The following is a 19,219-nucleotide window of genomic DNA, read 5'->3' as shown; positions in this document are numbered from 1 at the left end:
GTTAATGCTGCCCTGTATTAGTCCTGAAATTGACGGTGACTTATGAAGGCCCTTACATAGTTCAATATGGCGCATGATGGTTGACAAAATGCTAATAGTGTCCTACGACGGTCCTCAGCATGATCATGCTCCCCTATGAGTCTTTAGATTAAAGATGGCGATTGATGTTTGACAGACAGTTAATTCTACCCTATGATAGTCCTTAGATTAACTGTGCCCTGATGTAGATTATGCTCAATAAGGTGGGCAACCCAATATACCCTTGCGGGCTCGGGCAAAATATGTGACGTAGAAAGTACCAGCAAGGGGATTTATTTTGAAGAAAATTTTGCAGAAATCAGATTGTATTTAATACAAAAGCATTAATCTGATTGAAACCTATTTGGGGCTGTGTATAATTGAAAGACAAAATCTAAACAATTCAAATGTAATGAAAATAGCAACACGGGAAATCTTTATGAAAGATAATTGTTTATATAAAAATCAATAAGAAGCAATTCATCGGGTACAAATTTTATCGTGAATTCAATCAGAAAATTTCAAATGTTTAAAGGAATAGATCAATCAACCTCTCAAACATCTGAACTTAAGTCCAATCAAATGATTCCTATTCTATTAATAGTGAAAATCAAAAGCGTCTTTGATCAACAACGTAGATATGGACTTTGACAGTCGACGTTTCGGTCTTATGTTGATAAATCGCAAGACCTTCTTCAGGACAACATGTATTTTGTAGCGGTGACCCCTTGCTTAAAGAGCTAAGTTCTCTAATCGAATGTTCTGAATTGTAATCAATTGTTTGATTTATATATCGGTTTGTGCAATCTGAATATTTCTTATTTATTTTAATTCAAATGCTCAGCAATCTTTGATTATTCACTTCTAGAGATGCCGTGGCACAGGGAATTCATATAATTCAGATCTCGGGGATTCAGTCACGTCTGGTAGGTAACTACCAGACGTGACTGAATCCCCGTTTGTTGAGGAACACTTTACTCGAGATCTGAATTATATGAATTCCCTGTGCCACGGCACAGGAGGTGGGATGTGTGCTGCAGGAGATGGGGTCCCCAAGGCCTATAAAAGCAGTGTGCTACAAATCCTCAATTAATTAAAAGTGGGCCTTGGGATGAGGTCGGGATGCACAACCCCACTACCCCAAAAAAAGAAACCCGCCAACCACCCAGCCCATTACTCATTCTGGGGGTCTTGGATTTAAAAAAGGTGGGAGCCTACACTATTTTTTATTGGCGCTGCAGATCTGCCCTGCTCATAAAAAAAAATGTTAAAGAAATATTTGCCCTGGTGGGACTATCCACCAGGTCTAGAGGGGCAGGGTATCCGTGCCCTGGCTCCATATATTTTTTTACTTTCTCAGGACAGGGGAGCTAAAAATGTCTGCCTCCATATCTTTGTTGATGTGATGGCAGCCAATCAGATCTTATCTTGAGATCTGTTAGCTCTGTATATCTTTCGAAGCGTGAAATATAAAAAATTTTAACCTTAATTTCTCAAAAACTACTGAATGGATTTACACTAAATCATTAAAAAACTGTTTTCTGGAGCAAGATCTAGCTTTCTCCCGTACTTGGTGTTGTTCCGTTCAGCCGTTTTTGCAATATTGCTGTGGGAAAATATGTTTTGGAACCGTGGTACCTTGACAAGGGTGGAATTATGATGATGGATTGGTCAGGGTTGGGATTGGAAAGGTAGAATGCTTTGTATTCTAAGGCTATCAGTTGGAGCAGGCCCCGGAGCTGGAGGGTGGGTGAGGCGTCGGTTATGAATATCTTTCCATAAACAATCTAAAGAAGGGTTGTGCGATGCATCTTTGTTACAATGGCGACGAGCTGGACTTCTGAGGAACAACGTGTGAAGAAGGATATATTAGGTGCTAATGCTGTGAGACGCCTCAACACCAAGATCGTGTGGCTTGCATTGACTGGACCTTAAGTGTGGCATTAGATCTGAGGCTTGACTGGATTGCTCTATTGGGGCTACCTTAGTACTGTGCCTCGATTCTCTATGCTGTGTAGCCATTTTTTTTTATTTTGGTTGGATGCCTACCGTTACATGTGCGAGGAATCCTGCGGGGTGGGCACAAGACTCCAGACAGGTAGCATGGGCATTCTTTGTGAGGCACAAAGGAGTATGCGTCACGGGGGTTTGATGAGACCGCATCCTTCATTGCAGGTGGCGGAGTGGTGAGACGATGGATGTAACGGCGTGCTGACATTTCTACCCATCATTTGTTTGGGGCCCAATCAGCGTTTGTCTTGGTGTGTCTGTGGTGACACACACACCTGTATTTGAATTAATTATTTATTTATATTGCACAGTTTCTTAAAACCATTTGTAATACGTCTTACATGCAGTTTAAAAGAAAATTGAAGCAACAATTGCAAACGAAAGACATTTGCATGCAACACTATCAAAGCATTATGAAAAAAAATATATATGTTCATTGGTAAGACGGCAAGAAACTGCCAGTTCAAAATGTTTGCAAAGTTGCATGTAAGTCCTAAAATGTAATAGCTAAAATAACATCTTCACCAACTGGTTAGTGGAGGCACATTACTTATTCAGCCAAATTGTCTTTCATCTTGCCCGACCCCTCTTCTTCCATAACACACACCTGTATCATTGTTTATTATATAATGCGAGTCTGCGGTGACACGCACATCATGTTCTTATGCTAGAGTCCACCAGTAATTTCACTGGACCTGCTTGCAGTGACAAGCACACCATATTTCTAGTTGTCGGTGTCCCTCCACCTTTGTTTGGGCGCTGCTCATTAACTTCATTAGGCGTGTCTTATGTGACACGCACACCTGTACCATTGATCATTATTGTGGGTCAGTTGTGAAATGTGCTCCAAGGCCGCATTATTTGCCTCCTTGCTTGTAATTTCATCCGGACTTGTTGTGTTCATTTCTCACAAATTCATTTTGTACATTGATTGCGGTGATACGCACACCATTAAGAATTCTGTGTGCGTCAACATTGTTCATATTGATGGTCTCAAAAGTTATGAATTGCGGTCATACACCCGTGTGTAACGTCTGGCTATGTGCGTGCGGAACTTACTGACTCTTCTACCTGCATGTGTGTATTGGTGTCTTTCTCTGTAAAGTAGGGTCTATAATATTACTTTTTTTTTTATTTTATTTTTTTTAGAATTTTATATAGCGCGAACTAGAACCGAACTGAATCAGTTACCAGAGCGCTTTACATAGCACCAGTTACGTTACATGAGGACACACTTTCATTTTTTTTAGGCACGGGGAGATTAAGTGATTTGCCCAGAATCACAGGGGGTTTTTGGCGTCGTTACCGAGACTCGAACCCAGATCCCCAGGTCCGTGGTCGAGCGCCTTAGCCGTTAGGCCAACCCCTCTCCCCTAGAAATACAAACTTAATTGATTGGCTGTTTTTTGTGTGTGTGGAAGGTGAGGTCAGTTACTGCGGAAGCTGCGAGGACCTGGAGGCAAAATGCAGAACATGTCTCCTCCTCCATTTTTTTATGTCACCAGAAGAACCAACATTGCAATGGTCAAAGTGGAAAAAAGTATATGCACATTATGCAGGGGTATGTAGAATCTCATTGAGTGGGGAAACGGCCACTACAACGAGGCCGTTTCAACTAAAACCATAACCACGCATGCATTACAACGCATGCGTGGTTACAACGACAGCCTTTACCACGCATACTTTTACTACGAAGTACGTAGTAAAGGCATGTGTGGTAAAGGGTACAAATAAAAAAAGGGGGGGTTGGGGGGGCTAGCCCCCCCAAAAAAAAAAAACACTAACCTTTAGAGAAGATGTGCAGGAAATCGGCGGCGCAGGGGAAGGAAACGGCCGTTTGTTTTTTTACGTATGACGTCACCACGTAAAAAACGTGGAGAAGGAAAAGCGTGAAAATAGTGTTCCGTTGTAACGCATGCGTGGTAAAGGCATGCGTTACAACGGAGTTCGTTGTAATATCATACAACCCATTGAGTGCAGTGCAGAAAGGAAGACCTCTCGTCTTGAACATCCTCCTGATTTGCAGAATACAGAAGCGGAAGGCCTCAATGAGTTCGAGGTGTGAATGAAGAAGTTACACAAGCATTATCTGCCTAAGATAAGTACAATATTAGGAAGGTACCACTTTGTAAGGAGAGTACAGCGATCACAAGAGTCTGTGGAGAACTACGTTACAGAGTTTAGAAAGATAGCCTCCACTTGTAAATTTGAAAGCAATATGGAAGATAGGATCAGGGATCAGTTCATGTTGGGATGCAACATTGAAAAGGTGAGGGGCGAGCTATGGCTAAACGACGATCCAAAGTAGGTTGAAGAGTTAATCATAGTTAAAAAGATTGAACATTCTTTAGAATGTACTGATGTTATTAAGCAAGCAAACAACCCTGGGGGAAAGGAGCAGGTGCTGAATATTGTTAAGGTAAAAACTGCGCATACCAAAGGTGAAGTTACACACAAAAAAATTCACAGAGAAACATTACAGATGTCTCATTCCGCATTCTGTCAGAGGGAGGCTCTCATTTGAACTGTTTTGAGGTAGTCTGCCTTACTCTCGTGTGTCCACCATAGGTTGGGCGGTTTACAGAGAGGGAGACGAATGGAGGGATGAATGGGTTGGTAACAGCTCATAATGCAGCAGAGAAAGGAGTATTATGAAAAGAGACAGGCTGTGAAGCAAACTAATTCGATGGTGGGTGACTGGGTGGGTGACTGGGTAAGGATAAAGTTACAAACGGGAAAACAACGAAGAAGTAAATTTGGACCACTTATGAGGGCTAGGAGGGTAGTCAAATTTTTCAATACTGTGGTCAGATTGTATGACAATTGAGTTGGAAATTTGAATGGGGTGATGGTTCTGAAACATGGACAGGAGGCAGCTCCATCAGGGTGGTGCTGTGACAAGACGCTCATGGACAAATATGATGTATTACTAATGCGGCACTCTAATAGGACAAAAAGAGTGCCTGCTAATTGAAAAGATTTTGTATGAATGGTTGGTGTGGTGGTAGGTAAGCAATTCTTAGTGTAGAACCTTTCATGTATATGTGGTATATAGGATAATGTACACTTAATGTAGAGGCTACTTATTACTAGTTGATTATAGGAAGTTGTGGTTATGTACAGAAGGGGGGGGGTAGATTATTGCTCAAATACTCATCTGGTTATAAAATGTTTTAATATGATAATATGGGGTCACCTGAAGCTTAATCATTTAACTGCAAAAGAAGGGAGATGTGTAGTATCTTGACAAGGGTGGAATTAAAATGATGCATTGGTCAGGGTTGGGATTAGAAGGGTAGAATGATTTGTATTCTAAGACTATCAGTTGAGCCATCCCCTGGAGCTGAAGGGTGAATGTGGCATTTGTTATGAATATCTTTCAATAAACAATCTAAAGAAGGTTTGTGCGGTGCATTTATGTTCCAGGAACCCTCCCCTCTTTTCTCTGACCCTGCCTGACAGATCACCCTGAAACTTTCTAGGAATGAGCTGGCTTGGATGAGACTTTTTTGGAAACGATTTGTCAAATGGCACCAAAGTTTATTAAAGAGCCAAAAAATCAATTTCCTATGGAAACGTAGTATTAAGTACAACTACCCAGGGGTGACCCCCCCCCCCCCAACCTTGTGATATATATATCTATATATAGATAGACAGATATGTATCGAGAGAGAGAGAGAGAGAGAGAGAGCTAGAGAGAGAGAGAGAGAGAGAGAGAGAGAGAGAGAGAGAGAGCGCGCGCAAGCAACATACTAAAGATTTTAATTCCCAGACGACCAGGCCCTAGTGCAAGTTCTATTATTCACCATTTTGAATCTACTTTTGCAACCCAGGGCCCGTGACCATTGCTTCGCCGCTGACACACAACGGGAGTCTGCGTGGTGCCTAGGCCTCCGTTTACACACAAAAAACAAAATTCTTACTAAAAAAAGATGTAATGTATGAAAATACAAGCCCATTATCCGGGGAGTATGTTGTGCGTTTATCCGCGCCACAAGCATCTTGGCTGCGACGACACTGAGCACGTCAGACCCGCTGAATAAAACATAGCATATATTAAACATGCTTTTAAAATCAGTTAGCGCAAGTCATCGCGAACACGCCTCGCGCTGGCAGTTTATCTCAGAATGCTATGTGCATGTTTAACAGAAGATCTAGGAAACGCATGCAGAAATATTTTGACTAATTTGTGAAAAATATAAATGTCTACACAGATTATCTTCCACCTTTTTGAATCAATATTTTCCACTTTTTGATGCGTTGCATTTTTTTTCTCTTTGTATTCAAGGGGCCGGCTCGGTTTCCTATGCAATTTGTTTTCTTCACTGGTGTGATCATTTGTTCTCGTTGTAACCTATTTACTCTCGTGTAATTTATCACTACTTATATAAAGTGCTCTAGCGCCACATAAAACTGCATGAATAAATAAAATTAAAAAAACAGGCAGGAGCAGTACAGGTCGTCGCTACAATCAGAGCAAAAGTCGCAAGGGATGGGAATATATTTTTGTAGAGTGTACATTTCTTTACATAAGCAGTAGGAACAATTAGGGCACTTTTGTAAAGCCTTTTTTTGTTTTTTTAAATGTTATTTTCTACCTTTTTGGCACACGAGATGGACGTACCAAAACTATGCAACTGTAAAATACCTATAATGGTATTTGGCGACGACACTGTCCTCTCATTATCCGCGAACTCAAGTTGAGAGAGGGGTTTGCACAATATTGTTTGGAAAAAGCCTGAATGACGTACACTGGCAAGACAAAAACAAAGACTATGAAAAGTGCAAAGCATCCTTATTAGGGCGTTTGCTATTAGCATAGAGCCTTTGGAAAGCGCGAGCCAATTTGACCATTTGGGGGCACTTTTCACTCACAAACTGGACCAGAGTACCCACTTCAAGAATAAAGCCGCTAGTAGATCGACGCAGACTGCAAGCGCAGCATTACAGTGCAAAGGCAACTAGGGAGTCAACTCAACATCAGCAATGCCACAGGAAGATAGAAAGGGGAAAAGGCCTCGAGGAATAGACCAGAACGTCAGGGGTAGGGAAATCATTCTGGGGCTGCAAACAACTTCTGAAGGGTCTTGTTAAAGTTAGGACCAGGAACCTACTTGTAGCACTTTATTTGGAATTGGGCATAGGACCTATTTTCCATATCGTCGCCCTGCTACCGGTTTTATATTGGGTGATGCTGAACAGTAACTGGAATGCAAATGTTTAGATGAAATCCATGGAGGAAGAGGCAGCCTTTAATAGCGCATCCCAGGCGGCATGGTTTCCCCATGTGAAAGGTTTACTTGTCAAATGTGGAAATTTGGCTCAACCCAGGCCTTCTTTTTAAGTTTTTTCATTTTTTTTTCATTTCAGTACACATCAAATAAACATTTGGCACATACAAAGCCACCGGACAGTTCACATCTCTCCATTGTTTACAAAATTCTCGCGTTTCTGGCAACATCGATATGCATACATTTGAGATCATGGCAGCAAGTCCATACTAAACACTTCTTCCCTCCTCCCCCACTGATGTATGTTCATTAGACTGTATCCCTTCCCGAGGCCTATGTAAATTTATAGCCCCACCTTGGTCATCATCAAGCTCTAGTCATCAAAGACAAGGACTATTGAAAAAAGTGCTTCATTTACATTAATTGTATTTAAATACGGACAAATTTGGCATGGATCCTACCCTCTTAGACCTAGGTTGCACGGCACCGTAAAAGAGATTACAGCCAACTTCAGGCTACTAAATTATGCCGAAGATCCTCTGGCAGTAGGTGTATCATTATGTCTTAGTAAATCGACTAATCAAATGGAATACAGTTATTTGTTATATCACAATTACAGATATTTATAAAGAAAACTACTACGCCTTTCTGCACAGCAGTAGTGACAGACAAAAGTTTTAAAGTACCAGGGAGGTTAGTAAATAAACCAAGGCCATATGAGAAAAGGCTCGATTCTGTGTTTTAGCCATCCTGCCAAGAAAGTTTGTCCACACCATAAACTCGCTGAGCATCCCAATTCATCTTAATTGCATAGCAATCCATGTGATTTCAACAAACCTCTTTACGACGAAAACCATGACGGAGAACCAATTCGGAGTACAATTATTAGGAATACTTACAGGTTGTTCTTTTTGTGGTGCTGAGGAGTACCACTCACGCCAGCTTTAATTCCATGATATCCCCTTTAATCCTTCCTTATTCCTTTCTTAGTTGCCTGATGTGATGATCCCCAACCCCAGTGTTCTACAACCCAAAGCCAGTAATTGACTTTCTCCCTTCTGATCTCGGGTGGTGCAGCACAATCCCTCTTTCTATTTCTGCTTTCACTTTGTCATCACAGCAGACAATTTAACAACTATTTTAACAAATGCTTAGAGTGGGCCTACCCCTTGTTCATGATTGTCTAGCTTACATGCCCATAAAAATTCATTCCTCCTGATTTGATGGCTTGTCTCCCAATTCTAGAGTTTGTAACATTTTGATTTCAGCCTGTTTTGGAGCTGGCTTGACAACACAACTCTCTGCAAGTCTGATTCTTACCAATTCTTTAACCCCTTCCATGCTCATGACGGAACGGTTCCGTCATGAGCGTCGGTTGGCCTGTGCTCATGACGGAACCGTTCCGTCATGGTTCCATAAGCCCAATGGAACGTTCAGCACAGCGCAGGAATCTGCGCCGCGCTGAAGCGGTTAAATATACACAGAGGGGGCTTTTGGCTCCATCCAAAGGAGTATTTATCTCTCATCTTATTGGCCGACTGGTGTATCATTCCTACTCCTATAGATTACTCACCTTATAATGCACAAGGGACTATTTTACAAGTCAAATTACTCTAATTAAATTCTTATTCGCACCAATGCATTGTTTATAGAAAGCAATTGATCTTTTTAGTTTTTTTCACATAATTAGGCTTTCTAAAAATATATATTTTTTTATTCAGGACTCAAAATACAATCCAGACTTATTGGCCTTGCAAATGTGTGTTGGAATACAGTAGTGCATCTTTCCACAGGTGACGTCAGTGAACTATTTTTCCCTTAGCATGTTTTTAAAGCACTTACTTTATGCTATTCATGGGGTGCATGCTCCTTCTACTTATTTTCCTCCATTTTTATGTCCCTGTGGTCTTCTTTCCCCTATCTCAATTTTAACTAGGCGTTGCTTTTCAGCTTCTTCTCTTCTCCCACCCTCCACAGGTTCTTCCTTTGTACCACTGTCGCTCACCTGTCCGCTCCTGTACATCTTTCCTCTTTGCCTAGGCGCCTTGTTAGAACTCCAACACAAAATGATGGTTATCTGCCACCGCCCACAACTACAAGTACTGGCTTTGCCAATGCTTGTACAGTTGCGGTGCAAGCACTGGTAAAGCCAACAGCGGTTGGCTGCCATCTTCGAACTGTATTTCGTTTTTACACATGATGTTTGATTAACCATACCAAGATGGTAGTCATGTTGCATCCAGACGCAGAATCTAGATGCAATGTGAGAGCTGTCTTGGAACGAAACAACATTAATGAGTTATATATCCGAGGATGGCCTCCCAGTGCTATTGCATTTATACAAGCAGTGTCGAAACTAAGAACATTGGGCTAGATGTAGGTAATTGTAATTTACCGATTCGAAAATACCGAATTTTACTGATTCGGTATTTTCGAATCGGTAAATGCAATGTAGATAAAAAAGTCGGTAAAAAATACCGAATTGTTAAGATTCGGTATTTACAGAATCGGTATTTACAGAATCGGTATTTACCGATTCGGTAATTGCCATTCATTGCTATGGGGCCCATAGGAATGAATGTCAATTACCGAATCGGTAAATACCGATTCGGTAAAATAGGGAAAGAGTCAAGGGTGGCAGGGTGTCACTTTGACACCCTGTTGCACCCCTGAATAGTGCTGGTGTGCACATGTGGCATGCATACATGCCCGTATGTCTGTCACATGGCACCGGTGTAAATGCACAGATTTGCATTAACAGAGGAATTCCTTATTTACCACCAACTAATAGTTGGTGGTAAATAACGAATCCTAAAAGCACAAAAGCACTCTTTAAAGTGCTTCTTACATCTCATTTTTCCGATTCGGTAAATACCGAATCGGTAAATGATGATTCGGTAAATACCGAATCGGTAAATACCGATTCGTTATTTACCGAATCGGTAAATATACCACCTACATCTGAAAAGGCTATTACCGGTCGGTAACGGCCGAAATCGGCCGTTACCGACCGGTAATAGCTTTCCTACATCTGGCCCGTTGGGTGGCCGTCTTTGGTATTCTAAGTGAAACAGCAAAGGAAACTCAAGACCTGCTGGTTTTGCCAATGCATGTTTTAAAAAAAAAAAAGTGTTGCCTGAGCACTGCTGTGCTGGAAGTAGTTTATGCTAATCACTTCACTGGCATTGGAGTGCATATTGCGGGCGCTGGCTGCCCCAGGAAGAGATGTCCTGTCTTGGACTGCTGATCTTCACTGGGATAACATATTTTCATTAGAAATGGGATTCATCATATTTTTCCTCATGTTTGACTAATCACAAATATTTTCACCATACTAGTTTAATCATATTTAGGTAATACTTTGTAAATTAGAAAATAGTCATTCAATTCAAAGTCAAGGGCATCGATTGCACCTGTTCAGGAAAGTGTGAGATACAACACTGTCACCCGCCAAAACATGCCAAAACATGCCAAATTGTGCCATAGAGAATGGCCACGTGACGTGTGCAGGAAATATGCTCAGTGTTGCTGGGAATTGTGCGGTGCCCTTCAAATCTTTTATTGGTGAGAATGATCCTAGCCAATTACTGAGCATTTCATCTGGGTGTACTCTACAGCCCCCACATGAATCAGTACAAAAGCAATTTTCCGAGCTGTGTAAAAAGGGGGCAGGGCTCTTAGCAGAGAGCCGAGGAGCGGGAGGTGGCTTTGAAAGAGCGAGAGAGCCTCATTTTTCACTTGATTCATACAGATTAGTGCACAATGCAGAAGTTATTTATAGAGTCGGATCTTTCTGCATGGTAACCCGCCGCGGAGACCTTAGATAACACTGTGTATTACTCACACAGTAAATGTCTAGTCACAGTGTGGCACTGCGCCAAGTGTGCCGCTTACGTAAACGTGACACACCCAGCACATGCATGCCATGGACCTCTGTTCACCAAATGCCAGGACGGCGGAAGTGACGTCACACACCGTGTGGCGGAAGTGACATCGCACACCCTCTGACACCCAGTCACATCACTCGGTTGATCTTTCCTCTAGCCTGTAGCCCCTGAACTGTTTCCTGTTTGCTGCTGAGGGGTTTGGGGGATGGAATGGAGTAGAAACAACACGCCCGTTCCTGCCACCGCATCCATGACCATTGAGACCGGGGAAGCAAGCAATGGGCTCTAAAATGGCAAAGGTAGGGGTCACAACAAACTGATGGTCATGGTGTATGGCTACATCATGTTAGATCTGGTCTGCAATATGCCACCTTTGGAGTCCAGGAGTATACCAGCCTAATGGGTTTACCTGGCTCCACAATCGACCCAGGTGCAGCTCCGGTGAGAGTATCTTCAGAGCCTTAGCTGCCCTTTGGCCACCCACTTTGCTTTAACAAAAACTATTTTAAGGCAGTTTGTTGCTATCTGCCCCCCTCTTGTGGCTATTTGTGGTATTGCAGTAAGGCAGATTTCTACAACCACCTTAATGTAACCCTAGCTAGACATGGAAGGCCGTATAGCGCTTTGGCATTAGAGGTGGGAATCTAGAAGCTTGTGGAACTAAATAAAACTGTGTCTGAGTTTGGGTTGGGAGTGATTCCTACCCCTGCAAGGGGCAAGGTGAGCTGCCCTTGCGTTAGGAAAATAATAATACTTCAATCTTGAATCTTGAACACAACACCACAAAGCACCTGGAAACTAGTTCATGGTGGTGCCCTCTGTTCATCAATCGCTTGTGCCCTCCCCCTTCATTGACAACTAGGAGCCTTTGGACCACCTACCACGTCCATCACCACTCCAGTCTAATATGCTTTTGTCAATTAGCTCATAGAAAAACTTGAACATGTCTATTTTCATACTAATTTGGTTTTGAAGCAAAACATTGTTGCAGATCCCCATGTACCTGGAGAAAGTGTCATGGAAAAGAAGACATGCCCCATGGGACAGCGAAGCAATATATTTCAGAACATTAATGGCAATGCATTTCATGTGTTTTGCAACAGGGTGGGCAGGTTGCCTGACATTTCTCAACTGTCAACCATACACAAAACCTAGTTTATATATGAAGGCTACCAGTCTTTCGTTTTTATAGATTTTTACACATAAATATAAATGAAAAGCATTCTTCATCCAGTCCCATTTGGCTTTCTGCCACAACAGAGCCTGTCCTAGATTCAGCCACTAATTACATCCACAAATTGCTAAATGATCGAGTCCAGGTGTCTTGACCCCATTGGACCACTCAACGGCCTCCGACTCCATTGTGATTGGTCATTTGTATAGAATTGGAGGGAGGGACCAAGTGATGGACCGGTTAACTTCCCTCTATAGGACCATTCTCAAGCTGTTTCACTTCCTCCCCTTACTTCAGATGTTAGGGAAGTTAATTGCATGGAGTCCCACTCTTTTCAATATTTATATGGCCCTTTTTCGCATACTGATTTTTTCCTTTGGCATTAGTGTTTACGTCAATGCCGATGATTCTCAATTGATCATCCATCTGAATGGAAACGAAATCTTCCTTCAAACGCAGTGCGTGTGCTCCATTGCTTCGAGGATGGATATCAACTCTCTACATCTTAATTTTGATAAGACGGTGATCATTACTTCCCGCAGCCCTCCACTTTGGCACGAATTGTGGTTGGCGAACTTAAGGGGCCTACCATAATCTAGATGGTTCAGCCATTAACCTAGGGGTCGTTGTCAACTCCTAGCTGGCATTCAAATCCAAAACAACAATTTGTCACTCTGCCTTCTCTTTCTCAGAATGTTAACAAAAATGCTATCACTTTTCCCTGCCCTATGGTTGAAATATACAGTCCAGGTCATGATCATTTCTCGCCTGGTCTATTGCAACTCCTTCCTTCTTGGTTTTCCTCTATATCTGTCCAACAAATTCAGTGAATTTAGAATGTCACTGCTCGCCTGAATTAAGGATTGAAAATAGGACATATATCACAACACATTCCCATTCCAACCATTCATAAATGTACCTTTAAGGCTCTTTACATCTGTGAACGCCCCATTCATCTTTCTGCACCACCTTTTCTTTAAGAGCTTTTTACCTCTTACTCGCAGAGCGGTTCTACGCTCCTCTAGAGCTCAACTCCTCACCAAGCTCAGATTCCACCACTCCAGACTGGGTGGATGGGCATTTTTTTTACTTTTACAGCAAAGGCATGGAAGACCCTGCCACCCCATCTCCAGAACATCACCTCTCGCAAACTCAAAATCCCATGTATTCCCTTCACCCTAGCCGACATGTATCCTGCCCCAACCATCTCTCAGCACCACAACACCCCATTTCTCCAAACAAATCACATTGGCTTGTCCTCTCGCTCTAACTGGGGGAATCCAAGCACAGGGCGGGTACCAGCACCTGGGCGTAAGGGCACTGCTCTCCAGGCAGAACCTTGCCCGGCAGATGGGATGGCGCTGTCTGATCCTACAGTTTATCAAGGAAGGCTTTATTCACTGGAATTACTCCAAGGGCAGCAACATAACCTAACACCTCACTGTACCCCCAGACCAACTGCCACAGCCAAAGGGTATTAAATCAGGTTTAAAAATTTAGAAGATAGAATACTTTTTTGCTATTTCTCAGCCTCTGGTTTTCACCAGTTTTCTGCAGATTCTTTCCCAGATCTTCAGAAGTCCAGATAAAGCTAGGTAATACTTCTGCTGAGTCAGGATTACCAGGAGCAACATTCCAGATGCTTTTAAGTTGGAGAAATGTACTCTTCACTTTTAAAAGTCTGGATTGATATGTCTTTTTAGGGTATTAAAAGCAATACTGTTTCCTGACAGCAGCACAATTAGGCAAATACATTATTGTTTTCATTGTAAGACATGGGTATATTTTTCAACCCCTACTTTTGCAGATACCAGTATACATCATCTAAATGAAAAGATCTATTTTTGCCCTAGAGCACTTCTTCAGATCAGGCAGTGACAGAAGCAGATGCCCTCGCTGGGGTTCCATCGATCAAAACGATTCGACAGAGCAGTGAAGAGGGGAGCGGGGGGTGGGGGCAGGGGGCCGCGGGGGCAATCTCCTGACACAGTGTACTAATGCATACACTACAGCAGAGATTTTGGTGGGATTAAAAACAAGCATTTGCAATGCATTTAGGCTCTCCTTTGGGACCTTATTTGTACTTAGCTAGGCAGAACATTAGCCTGGGTGCTGAAACATCTACTATTCTTTAACATGGAGGAAAGTAAGCACCAAACTGCGTGACACGCCAGGAATGGGAACACATAGAAAGAAATATTGCCTTTCAGCTAGAAATTGTATATTCCAAAGCTCTGTTTTTAATATCCTTGAAAAACAAGATTTGAATAAAATATTATTGTCTACGGATGCTTGTGGAAGACATTTTCCATGGGCTGGAATCTAGAGAATGCTAAAGTGATTCTGGTATTTTACTAACCTCTGCTGGTCTTTTTCTATCAAGAAAGTTAAATAAAGGCAGTTGCCAGAAAAATTAAAGAAAAGAAAGCCCCTCAGCAGAAAGCAATTCCGGTATGTTACTTACCTCTACTGGTCATTTTCTATCAAGACAGTTAAATAGAGGCAGTTGAACAGAAAAGAAAAAGTCACTAAGCGGAAGCAGACAAGTCCTAGGGCTGTTCTAAAGAGCCCACAATACACATATAAGTATATACTAAAGTATATATACTAAAGCATATAAAAGAGGTCTTGAATGCTTAACCTAAAAACCTGAAGGGTCCCTAAAAAAGGAAAGGCCAAAGAGGCAAGACCAGGAGTCCTTTACTGGGGGCGCAGCCTGTGTAATTAAGTGAATGGCCTAAATCAAGAGAATCCTGTGCCTCACGCCCTGTTGAAGGCAGTATGCTTTCTGAGATGGCAGAAGGTGCAAGGACACCAGGGCACTGGCAAGCATATGAGCACAAGATGAACGAACATCTGGGCAAGGTTCAGAAGGAAAAGCGTCCTTCTATTTAAATAAAAATTCAGATTCACATTAGCCCTTTCCTTCTGAGAGAAATTCTGCTGTAGGAAGTGGGGGGAGAAACTATACAAACACAAAAAATTGCATCTATTTCCATTACTCATCTCCCTATCGGACTTAGCTTTGCTGATCTCACAAACAAAGCTCTTCCTTTCAGTTGGGGCTCAATATGCAGCCCAAAAGGGACCCCTTTCAATCACCCTTTTTAGGTTTCGCCTGCGCTGTGCTTGATAAATCTATTTTTTAAATATAAACTTAAAGAGGATTTACAACCCGCCTCCTCTCTTTCCTGGCTTCTCATTGGCTCCTGTAGGGTGCCACTTATCTTTACTCCATTTCAATTGGCTATAGTATATTTTCCTACATTTACCAATGCTTGCTCCTTGTCTGCTTCTCATCACTTTACCCCTGCTGAAATACTGTCAACATAAAGTGGAACTATATTTTCATAAAGTTTTGCCTTTTACTCTTGCAGCATATTTATAGTACCATTTATCACCCGGAGAGATTAAGTGATTTGCATAGATAGAATCACGGAATGTTGCACGGCGCCGAGACTCAAATTGGGATCCCCAGCTCTCGAGTCAGCAGCTCTGGCTGCTGTGCCACATCTTCTCCACTCCCGTGTTATCTAGCAGGCAGCTCTTTCCTTCTCCCAGACGATGATTGATGAAAACAGATCTTTATATTACATAGGCGAAACCAATGCATTACCAATGCGTGTTGATTACTGCTGGTGTTCAGACATGGCAGGACCCACCCCACCTAAAGCCTTGCACTACAGAAATCCATCTGTTTAAATTCATGGCCACTGAGTGCTAGATGTAGGTGTGCTAATACCGGTCGGTAACGGCCGAAAATCAGTAAATTTCCCGTTAACGACCGGTATTTAGCCCTTTGAGATGTAGGAGGCTGGATTGAAGGATTCTGTAATTTACCGATTCGTTATTTTAAAGAATCGGTAAAATACCGAATCCTTAAATCCTATGTAGGGAGCACTCAAGTGAATGCATTGTTGGTTTAAGGATTCGTTATTTACCACCAACTAAAAGTTGGTGGTAAATACCGAATACCTTTTAAAAAGCAATTTTGTGCTTTTTTAAAAGTGCCATGTGGCAGACAGGGCATGTATGTACGCCACATGTGCACACATGCACGATTCAGGGGTGCAACAGGGTGTCATTGTGACACCCTGCCACCCTTGTATATGCTCCCCCTACTACCGATTTGGAATTTACCGAATCGGTAATAGTGCATGGCTTCCCATTCATTCCTATGGGCCTCCAGGCCCATAGGAATGAATGGGAAGGTATTCCTTATTACCGATTGGGTATATACCGAATCGGTAATAACGAATATTACCCAAGACTCCATGTCTGCTGCTTTGCACCAATAATCTAGTTTAAACATATACAACATCAAATTAAATAAGGCTTAGATGTGCGAGCCCAAAGGTCACCACTTCTGCCAATCCCCCATTCAGACTATGGCCTCATTGCAGAAGGCATTTAGTCTCATGTAAATTTTCTGGGCATCAAAGGTCAGAAAGGGTCAGAGGTCACCAGGGAAGGAAAGGACAGCTGGGGCTGTCAAGACGTATTTTTCCATACAGATTTCCCTCTTTACTGGATTTCCGGGGTCCGTCGTCAAATGTTTGCATTTGATCCCATTTCATTTGCTAATATTGTAGATATACTGGGGACGCCTGAAGTGAAGGCAGATAGTTGCCTGAAAATAGATGGTTATGAAAAAAAGGAATGAGTAAAGCACATTAATAGAAATTATAACCATATTCTGTACAACAGCTTCTTTAAAATGAAGAATTGGGCAAAACTGCAGAACGCTTGCAGCTGAAGACAGAATCACAGCCAAATTTGTTTCAATGCTACTGAAATTTCAGTCTCAACAGCAACAAGGCAAAAAAGAAGAAAAAAAAACTGAGGATTTCTTGGAAAGCGTTTCATGATGCGCGTAGATTCGAATGGCACCGTGACATGGCACAGAGAACGCCCCCTCCAGCTGACAATATGGTACAACCTGCAATTAATGGATATTCAACCTCCCAGGTCTTGTGTCACTCCTGACATTGCACGCGGCATCTCAGGGGGCCTGGTTGGTGCTGGGAGACGGGACGAGTCCAAGGGGAATCGGGGACTGGAAATTGAAGGGGGGATTGATGATGACGTGCACGCTGATGAATGGATGTCAAATGTGTTATCTTGTGAGCTCTGCTGTACATTCGGAAATGAGGGTGGTTAAAAATGCTCTGCGCATGCCTGATATAAACTGGCTCGAGCCCCAGAGGCGGTGGGGCATTGACAGACGGGAAGCTTAAACGGGCGGAATTCCAGCCGAAATAACATTATAGACAGCGTAAAATACTTGGAAGATGGAACCCCCTAGTTGGAAAGGGTTTAAAAATACTAAAAACCAGAAAAACAAAACCAGTAATAGTCTTACCTGGAAAATTGGTTTCCTCGTACCAGAGAGGGTTTTGTAACATTAGGAATAATGAACTAACATTTGCAATGCAATCAGTCTCACATTTGTGAAAGTCAGAGCTCTTGAGGTTGAAAATGACAGTTTTTTATTTTTGTTTTTTGTATGCAGGGTAGTGTTGATATTTGCATAGCGCTATTGCCATTTGTATTACCTCAAAGCGCTAAAGAACCAGCAAATGGGAAATAGGGTATAAGGGAGAGGAGACCAGACTAATACACTGGCTGAAAAGAAAAGCAACATCTTGGAAAAAGCAAACACTCATAGGGGATGCAAGATTAAGTAGAGTATGTGAAATGTAAACAGGAATGACATGGTTACCTTAACGCTTTTACACTTATTATTCAGAAATCAAGGCGTGTTTTTGCCTGAAAAATTCAGGACTTGACTATAGGACACGGAAGGGACCCGATTCAATGTCCATTGCTTTATCCTTACAAAACGTAAGCAGTATGGTTTAAAAAAAGCACATCCCTGAACACAGAACCACGGTACACATTTTATAATCTAAAATACGGAAAACAGCTGATAAGGATCGTATTAAACGTTTTTAACTCTACGCATCAACCAGGTATTGGAGTACCTCCAGGAATGGTGCACTTCCCCACTCAGGGAAAACAATGTTGTTCAAAGAATGATGAGAAAACAAAAGTAGCGCTGACACTGACAAAGTGGCGCTTATGTGTGTGGTTGTGAATAAAAGCAATCTGGCCACTTTGCGACCACTCTGTCTTGCTAATTTATTCATTTATTTATTGAGCCTTTCCTTTTTTCCCCCCATACTGAGGCTGCAATTTGGAATAGAAAAATGTCATTAAAAAACCGACATTTGCAGCCAAAGTGTTTCTTTCTTTTTTAGATCCATTTCACAGTGGAACAAATAGAGGAAAGTGAGGTTAGGAGCCATTTGTTGAAGTCATGGTTTTTAGCAAGTGAGGAGGAGTGAGGCAGAGACAGAAAGAGAGCGGATAAGAGGACGATGAAGAAAGAGAAGGGGCACGTGGCCAGTGGCAGAGCATGAAAAGTGAATACAAAGGGAGAATGGGCGGTGTAAGAGGAGGGTGGTGAGGGCGATGCGGTTCATCACAGGGGTGTGGATTTAATAAAATATCTACTTGTCCGTGGGGCAGATTCTTCATAAATCTACTTGCCCTGTAACAAAATCCACTTGTCCCTTTTGTCCCATGTAATGCAGCGATAGATTAAGGCAGCAATCTCATTATATAAGAGCTCTGAAATATCTTCTCTGATTATGCCAGCGCTCATACCATAGTGTGGTTTGAATACTAGCAATTCCCTTATGTTGCCACGTTTCCGCAGATCTACATACTGGGGCTGAAGGTAATGTTAAGCAACAGTTACAGGGTTGGAATGCCCTTTTGAGTCTGTGGAAACCTATTGACTTGCATGTTTTAAGGGTTTGCACCAACTCTTCTCTCAAATCTTCCCATACTGAGAAAGGTTGAAACTTTACTCCTGACAATGGCAGACATAAAAC

The 19,219-nt window shown here is 42.2% G+C and overlaps 1 protein-coding gene and 1 long non-coding RNA gene across 2 annotated transcripts in view; one reads left to right on the top strand and one right to left on the bottom strand.

Moving 5' to 3' along the window:
• Window positions 1–19,219, bottom strand: part of CASTOR2 (cytosolic arginine sensor for mTORC1 subunit 2) — a 422,141-nt gene that overhangs the window by 242,540 nt on the left and 160,382 nt on the right. The gene's annotated exons all lie outside the window — the stretch shown is intronic.
• LOC144822202 (uncharacterized) overlaps window positions 11,314–19,219 on the top strand; it is a 93,093-nt gene continuing 85,187 nt past the window's right edge. The window contains exon 1 of the long non-coding RNA XR_013608578.1: window positions 11,314–11,445. This is a non-coding gene — a long non-coding RNA (uncharacterized LOC144822202). The remainder of the gene's footprint in view (window positions 11,446–19,219) is intronic.

This window comes from Lissotriton helveticus, chromosome 3_1 (assembly GCF_964261635.1).
Source record: "Lissotriton helveticus chromosome 3_1, aLisHel1.1, whole genome shotgun sequence".
NCBI classification, from domain to species: Eukaryota; Metazoa; Chordata; class Amphibia; order Caudata; family Salamandridae; genus Lissotriton; species Lissotriton helveticus.
The sequence above is the reverse complement of the archived record's forward strand: the minus strand, read 5'-3'. Positions and strand labels throughout refer to the sequence as shown.